Genomic DNA, 9,346 nt, shown 5'->3' with positions numbered 1-9,346 from the left:
AACCTGTTTTGATGTTTCCTTTGTTTATTATTTTAAATCTAATGGACAGCAAATGAAGTGTGACACCAAGTCGTTCAGAATGGATGCCCAGTATTCTCTCTTTTGATCTGTAATTAAAGCCTTAAAATATTACAAATAGTGGTTGTCTGAATATACATGGCGTGAGCTTGACTTAAGTGTAATTTAATAAATAGCAAATATCGACTGTTGTGAGAACTGCATAAGCGAAGAAAGCGTTAAACAAACTCTTAAGGCCTCAAAGCTTTTTAGCTGCCAAACTAGAAGAGCTCTCTGTTTATTCAGCATACACCAGTGGGAAGTGAAAAGCAGATCACCTACAAGCATATAATGAAGGGCTTTGTGATTGAGCGCTTTTAAGGCTTCAGAGAAAGAGAGTGACACAGTTCACAGGCATGGACAATCGAGTAGGGGATGTTCTTCTGTCAGGGAGGGATCAAGGATAATCACAGACAATTAGTCTGGCGGTTTGTCAACAGATTGCTTTTAATCTCCATCTTCAGAAGAGCCTGGAGGCATAGACCTCCGCTGCTCTGGCGTGCGCATGTGTGCGTGGGTGCACAAATAGGAAATAGCGATATAGAGACAGGCAAAAGGATAGAGGGGTCACAGAAAGGATGAAAGGATAATAAGAGAGAATAAGAGAGAGAAAAAGAGAGAATGATGCCAGTAATATACGTTGCTGACAGTATCTCTTCACACAGCCTTCACACTGAAAACAGAAGACAAGGTGCCACGGCATCATGGAGCCATACAAACACGCACACGTGTACCTTTCTTTCATGTTCTCTCTGCAGAGAGATTTCTCTAGATGTATTGTGTAGATAAACAAATGTTGTAGAACTTGAGAAATGGTGCGTGTATTATGAGCAAATCCATCAAGTCTGACATTTGAACGATGCTTGCTGTCCACTACAATACCTTAGTATTGATTTTTGACCAGCTAGTATGGTCTTAAGTACATCAGATTCAGATATTTCAAATGCAGCCTACTGGACTATATTGGGTCTAAAACCCCTTACAGAAGTGTCAAACATTAAGAAAGAGATAAGGACTGGGTTGTACAAGTCATGCAGAATTTTTTGTGTAAACTTGTAAGTCCATTATCATTTTATGTAGTCTCTTACTGCCAGTCCACCAACAGAATGGAAATAAGCTAATTTTATTTAAAGTAGGACTATGTAAAATTTTGGCAGATTTTTTGTTCAAGTGGAAAGAAGTAGGGTTATTGAGGCAGGAGGAAAAAAGTGTGCGGTGCTGCGAATCACCCTGTAAAGCTTGAAATAATTATTTAAAAGTCAGAGGCATTGGGTTTGATTTTGCAGCAATTTTATCAAATTATGTCATACGTCTTTATGCATTAACATTACACATGCAGGCTCAAAAAGAAGGTCTGGTTTGATGTTTAGGTCTCAAATAGTAAATTAAAATTATACTAATGCAATCATCAGAATCAACCTGTCGGGGATGAGTGTGATTTGTTTTGCTCGTTGTATGCAGTTCCACATTTCCACCAGAGTGGTCTCCAAATCCCCAAATTATACATAGTGCAGCTTTAATGTAATCAAAACATTTTCCCCCCATAATTCTGATTAACTAGGACATTGTTGGCTCTCTAATGTGTGATTTACAGTAACTCTGTGTTGAGCTGCTAACAACCAATGAGAGGTGAAAAGGGGAGATCCCCAAGTTTTAGCTGTTAACAACTAACTGATGCATACACAGCGACGAATGCTAAAGCCTGATGCTTTAACACAACTATGACAAATTAAAGTAATGGTTAGAGAACAAAAATGTACCCAATTTTCCACTTATTTCAGATGTTATCAATCAGCCAAGATACTTTTGGAGACCAAATTTTGCTTCTTTAGTTTAGAACTGGAGCTGCAATGCTACAAAACTTAATTCATCTCAAATTGTCTCTAAAAAAATACCTCCTGAAAACTTCTAAACCCTATCAAATTACATTTCACTAAGTCTTACTGTGCCCTTAACCACATAGGCAAATCTGCACCACCCTAATGAAGACTTGGATGTACTTTGATGAGGCTGAAAGACATGTTGGGTTTTTTTTTACAGAAACGATTTGGGCTATTTTGATTATTATGAAGTTCAACTGTTTGTTAGTAATATTAGCTTCGCCAGTTCTAAACTAAAGAAGCAAAATTTGGACATCAAACATGTCCTGGCTGATCTGGGGTAAGTGGCAATTTCTGTTAATAAAACAATTTTTTTTCACCAAACAATTTCTTTATGGACCAATAATCAATAAATTTGCTGAAATGGAAACACAGCGACTTGGTCTGTCATTTTGCATTCCATGGGGGATTTTTTCCTTTTGTACAAATTTATGTTTGGATCTGTAATCTATTGTAATGAGGTCATGTTTTTTTCTTTTTTGTGCTAGTTATACCAACACGCACACCTGTTTAGGTATAAATGTTTAGTAGCTACTACCTCAATGCAAAAACTAGTTTGGTGGTGCAGCCCAGTTTTATTTAGTAATGTGTGAACCTCAACTTGGTACGCTTACAGACAGCTTCTCAGTAAGTAAAATTTGTCACTTGTCACTTGTGGGCCACATACTTGGGTTTGTTTTGAACTGTCTGTTATCTGGGTAACAATATGAACATATAGCTGGTGTAACCAGCCCATGAGTTCTACAGCACTGTATAATACATATATAATGATATAGAATATTTTCACCTCTGTATAATATTTATGTAGTACTGTCTTATAGTATCTGATAATACTTATAATTATATGCCAAAGTTTGGGTGCCAATTACTGTTTATTTGCTGAGTTTAACATACTGGGAAAAAATGCAAAAGTTATGGCACATTTTATTAATCTTTTTTTCCAACATGACTCAAAACTCAGAAAATGCACTACAATTCTGCACTAAAATTAGCAGAAAAGCATATGTAGGGAATGTGTTAACTTATTTTCACTTACAAATCAACAAAATATGTCATTTGACAAGGGGTCACACTTTTGTATATGACTGTATAGAGTGTAGTAACTGTAAAGACTCATAATAGGAATGCTGTAGAAATTCCTGTATTATTACTACAGTTCATTTATAATAAGCCGTGTTATAAATCCACATAATGCATTTCCACAATGTCCCAGAACCAAAGCCCAGCTTTACCCTCATGGTTAGTATGACCTTTCACATTTGGCCTTCCACTGTTCCCTATCTAACCATCATGCTGTACCATGTGTCTTGCACTAGTGGCAGCACTCGTGTGATGTATGTATGTGATTAATGCTGGTTCACATCTTGGTCACCCCTATATCCCTCCTATCACCCTCATGATGAGCCTCGTACTTCAAGAGCCCTTGTTTACAAACAGCGGGTGAAAGATAGCTGCACCTCAAAGGCAGGGGCCTGCTAATCTTGGCAACCTTAGAGCACTTCAAAGCCACACTCTCTGGTGCCACCTCATCCCCGACTGCCCACAGATGTGCCAGGCCTTGGCACATGGCTGGACTGCTCTGGAAATCTGTCTCTACCTGTTTTTGAACTGTGTTTTACAGATGTCATCAGGAAATGTTTGAAAAAAGCCACTCATAACAATTAGCGTGCAGGACAGATCCAACAAGATACTGTTTTGAAATCATGATTCATTTTTCTATGGAAAGAACAGTGGCTTAAATATAGCTAAAGAATTTACTTGCCACACATAATAACACAGTGATATCATCTACGTATCTTTTAACATTGTGCTGATTATATATGCGCATATATATATATATATATATATATATATATATATATAATATATATATATATATATATAATCATGATAATTACCCAACTTTGTAGCATAGTTTATGATATTATCACAATATTGTATTTAAAAAAGAATAAACTTTAAATATATGGTCTGAATGTCAAGTTTTGAAGTGTGTACTTGTGCAATATCTGCAATAAAATAATCATTACAAAATAAAGTTTGCAGTTTGCAGTCTGTGTTTACTGATGAAGGACTAGAGGATGACTAACACAAACTGTGCAGCAACAGATGAGCTTTGGCCACAAACAACTCAAAGCATCACAGGGCATAAAAATGAGGTGGATACGTCCTTTAATATTCAAAAATGTAGTAGAAAATATATTAAAGAGTATAGAACTTTTCATAATTTTTTAAAATGAATTTTACATCATTTTTCAAAAACATTTTTTTTTCTGAAACATACAACACATACACGCTCACATTCTCTTTCAATTCTGCTTCTTCTTCCTCTATCTCTCTCTCTCTCTCTGCAGCATTAGCAGAGACTGGAAGAGTGGAGCGCAGGTGGTGTGTGCTCCAACAGGCAGACTGATGAGGCTCTTCATCACTGCCATTAACTTGGGTATACCAGCCCGGCTCTCCGTCTGAAGCAGGAGAAGAGTTTAGTACTCAGCTCTGAGAGCAAGTGTCCTTTTTTCATCTCTTTTCAGTCTCCTTTTTATTCTCTTTCTCAGGTTCTCCCTGTCTCTCTGCTATACAATACAAAGTCCTTTCAGTAACCCCCCCCTTCCGTTTTGACTCATCCTGATCCAGCCTGTAGAGTTTGAAAATCCTTTGACAAGCGCACACAAAATGAAGGCATTATTCTCTGCTACTCAAGTATGAACATGAAACATTGACAAAGACAAATTCAGTACACCTTGCATGTAACAATTAACTTGATAAGGCCAATTGACCTGTCCACAAATGCAGTCTTTCTTGGTCAGTGCAACTGAAAGTCAGCTCAACTTAAAATTATTAGGTAACTGATTGCAAAGCTTTTCTTGAGTTAATTCAATTTGAGGGCACTAGAGTTCATCTAACTCAAACTTCTGAGTTTAGTCAAAGGTTTACCTAACTCACATTTTTTGGTGCTGCATCTCAGGTAAAAAATATAGAATTAGTTTTTTGCTCACATTCCCCACTAGATGGGACTCCTTTCATCATACCAGTTGTTTTCTTCTCGTGAGCTCTCAGTTATGTATGACTACAGCACTGCTTAGGTCAAAACTCACAATCTCCTGATGGAGGTGAATTGTTAGTCAGTTGCACCACTTGGGAAACCCAAAACTTACTCAGATTTCTGTGTCCATGAATGTTTAATACTGTAAAAAATATTACTTGTTTTAACCTTGAAAAGTAACATAGCAACATGTGTTGCAACTGTCTAAGAATTCACTTACACAGTTGTGAGTTTGAAGCCCAGCAATGCCACAGCTGTCCGTATCTGGAAACCCTAGAGGAGAAAATGCCTGGTGGGATGGAAAGAGTCTCAGATAAGGGGTAAATTAAGTAAAAGCAAATTCTATATTGTTTACCTGAGATAAAGAACTAAAAAAGAGAGTTAGGAGAACTTTTAATTAAACTAAGAAGTTTGATTTGGGTGCATTCTAGTGTCCCTAAATTAACACAAGACAATAAAAATGCCTTAAAGAATGAAAAAAGTTTTTCTTGTAAAACTTTATTGATAATCGCTGGTTCTATCATCTACATCCAGAGTTGTTTCTTGCTATAAACAGAATGAGGAGTCTCTTATGGCCCCGAAAATCATGGAGCCCCAATTTGTACTTTCACAAATGTATCCAATATAGTTTGTACAAAAAGCTCAGTGAGTCTATCACTGTAAAAAAAAAAAATATTCAGTGTTTTAACATAAAAAAGTAAGTAACCTGGTTGCCTTCAGGTCTGAAGTCCGTTGACTGTAAAATAAATTACCAGAATGTAAAACCCAGATTATCCTTCTTTTTATTCTTTCTGTTAAAATGTGAGATTATTTTTTTACATGTAAAGATATTTTTCTATGAAAGTATTAAGTATTAACAGGCCTGTCTACTTCATCAGAATCAGAATCAAGCATTATTGGCCAGGTATGCTTACACATACAAGGAATTTGGTTTATTTACAGGAGCTCACAGTGCACAGTATCAGACAAACATTTACATGTAGTGAATAAAATAAAATAAAATAAAATAAAATAAATCATGCATTCCTACCATCACTCATACACACACACACACACAAACACACACACACACACACACACACACAGTCATACCTGTAAACCTTACATTGTGCAAAGTATGTGTCTTAAGTTAAAGTGCTGAGTGCAGCAGCAGTTAAAGGGTGTATAGTGACAAAGAGAGTTTATCAAATATCAGATATATTAATTATATTTGTTATAATTATATATTAATTATTAATCAAATATACTAAAGGGTTCTATTTTTTTTTTACATATAATCCGTCAGATTGAAACCTGCCTCCTCTGGACTTTCACACGCACACAAAGTAAATATAATTTGAAATTAGTAATGCAATTTTTTTTTATTAATCTGTTCTACAAGGTTGAGGATTTTTGCCAACATTCTGTAAAGCTAATTCAAATTCACATCAGTACTTAGAACAAGAACGCATTTATGGGTCATGGGCAGGTCAATTTGACCTCCTCCATATAATGAATTTCAACAGATTAGCTGCTAGTATATTTAAATAAGCTGCTAATATAGGCCTACACAAAAGTTATAAGTCTTTCTGCTGTTCTACATTTCTAAGGGACATAAATCTTTCAGACCACTTCTAAAAAAGAGAAGGACAATTGAGGGCAAAAGTTTAGCTTTCTGTTATTATTATCTGACAGGCTTGTTCCTTAAAAGCCATTCTTTGCACTAACCTTCAACCAATCAAACAGGTGCACGGACCCTTGCGGAAAGTCTTTAGATCTGCCGAAGGATCGTTTTTCCTCACCGTGAGAGACGACGACGTGACATCCATATCTGTATACTGAGTCCTCAGACTACAGTAAAGTCTCACAGAAAACTGTCTCTCCTGATAGATGCTGTTGTTTTGGCCTTTGCAGTGAACCTTAGCCGGCATCCTAGCAATGCAGCACAGAGAAGACTGTTGATGGTAGCCTGGCTAGCGACAGGTTTTAGCGCTCTCGCCGATGTGTAGCGGCTGAGAAGCGGAGGAATGTGCCCGAAGCGCGGTTATCCGGGGATCGTCACCAAGAATGAAGCGAAACTGATCCAGACAGGCGCTGAACTGAACACCCGGCGATAAAGCATTTCATCCTCCACATTGTACCGCCATTATTAATGAGCTCTGCTGACAGCGCTGTCAACGGATTAGCAAACAGCAATGGTCGTAGTACACCATCATATTTTAAGCAGTTCAACAGTCAAATGTTTTTCCTGAAAAAAAGTGTTTTCCAGTTCACAGAGTATTATAAAGTCATTTTGGGCTGAAAATTTGGTCCAAAACTGATATGGAACAAAAATGGCCGGCATCCCATAAGAGCGTAGAACTGCTATTTCTGGATTCAAAATGTCCTTGTCATTACAACTGCAAGTGAAAAAAGCGTCACATATTGTGTGAATCCGTTGTATGAATACTTACTTCAACATATTCCCCAAAATTTATAAAGTAAAATTATTAACCTGTTAGCTTAATAGCATTTTGGTTTCTGAAGCCTAAAGTTGAATAACTACTAAAGCTTTTGCACCTTGGCAAAGTCCTTATAGGAAAGTGAGTAGCACAAGTAGAGCATGTGCACCACCACTTATATCATTTTATTATATGCTCCCCCACTTTTTCATCATGGTCTTATTGGAATTTATCACAGTTTATATGAAAAGCCCATCAACATGTAAAGTTAGGGGTAGATGCAGGTTTACAAGTTGCTTTTAAGGCTTAGTCTTTATGAAATCCATTGAATGTGATTGTGTTTTGGTTTTTCTTTGGGGGGTGGGGTTTATTGAATTGCTTAGTCTAATCACATACTTGTAAACCCACATCTCCCGTAATCTTACCCGTTGGTGGGCTTATTTTATGCCTGGTATCCAAACCTAATATCAGACATGATTAATTTGTTTCTTAATAACCTCTTGTTGGGTTGTCCAGATCTGTGCCAAATGCTGACCTCTCTCAGCTAGTATCCTTGCCTATACTTATGACTTACAGAAGACCATGGTAAAAAAAAAGGAATTAAGAAGATCCAGTTTGATTTGTTCAAGTCTAACACCTGTAAACCAAGGCTTTATAGCATATGATGCGTTTCCCAGTGTCTGTCAAACACTCATGGTTTAACTTCTGTTCATTCTGAAGCATTATACAGGTACAACATTGAAGGTTTTCCAAGGGATTAAAACAGACCATTTCATTTAGAAGGAACAGATATGCCTAATTTAGTAACATTAAGTCATCCTTAATCATCAGTTGTAAAAGTACATAGACACACACACACACACACACACACACACACACACACACACACAACATTTCCTTGCCAGCTACAAAAGAACCATTAAGTATCTGGATAAACTGTGAGGAAGAAGGGGAAGGCAGCGTTGGGGTGTTTGATTTAGGACAAAGCCCTTTCCACGCTCTGCTACAGACATCAGGGCTGGCACTGTCAAAACACACATATTTATACTCATCCCCATGAAACCTGTCACTACGCACACACATATGCGCAAGCATGATGTACAACAGCATATAACTATCATATCTCCAAAGATATACACACCAACCCCCTCTTCCTCACTTCCTGTTCATGGAGAGGATTAGCACCTGGACACCGAGACCCATCCATGTTACAGCTCAACTCGTCTGAAAGGCGAACACCTATAAGATGGGCCTCCCTGTGCAGGAGGGGCTTGCCTGAAAGACCTGCACAAGGGGGTCACGGCTCAGAAATGTTTTCTTTCGCCGTACAAAAGAACAAGAAGCTTAATCGCCATCTCATAGCCACAGAGCCGCAAATGATAGCTTAATGGATCTCAGGGGAACATCACAAAAGAGAAAAACATCTAAAGGAAAATCTACCCTAAGACAGTAAAATGAACGCTGTAACAGTTGATTTGACAGGTGAAATCATGAACCTCACACCTCACAAAAATAGATGTTCCTAAATGAGATGTACGAGTAAGAAGCACCTTTTTAAAATGTAGAAGAACCTTAACATATTTTAAAGTCCAAAATCATATCACATTTTCCTTCTATACTGTGATGTATTTTGGAGTGAAAGGCAGCATTAAGGATGATCTATGAGCTAGCCGACTGTTTTCCCTTAATGATGTGGATGGCGTGGGGCGTGAAACATGATATTATTGGCTAATTTTATTTTCCCTGCTTACTGTTGCACAGTGACATAGTCAAAAATCAGAAGACGGTATTCATTTTGATGAAAAATTATGGGAAATCAAGAATTCTGTGTTATAAAGACAAGTTTGATTGAAAAAATTATTGATATTGTGAACTATGCTTTAAATTACCCAGGGACATGAACTAACAAGGTAAAAAAAAAGTCAATTTTGATTTCAGGTTGACTT

This window comes from Colossoma macropomum, unplaced genomic scaffold, assembly GCF_904425465.1.
Source record: "Colossoma macropomum unplaced genomic scaffold, Colossoma_macropomum, whole genome shotgun sequence".
NCBI lineage: Eukaryota > Metazoa > Chordata > Actinopteri > Characiformes > Serrasalmidae > Colossoma > Colossoma macropomum.
Note: the sequence above shows the minus strand (reverse complement) of the source record.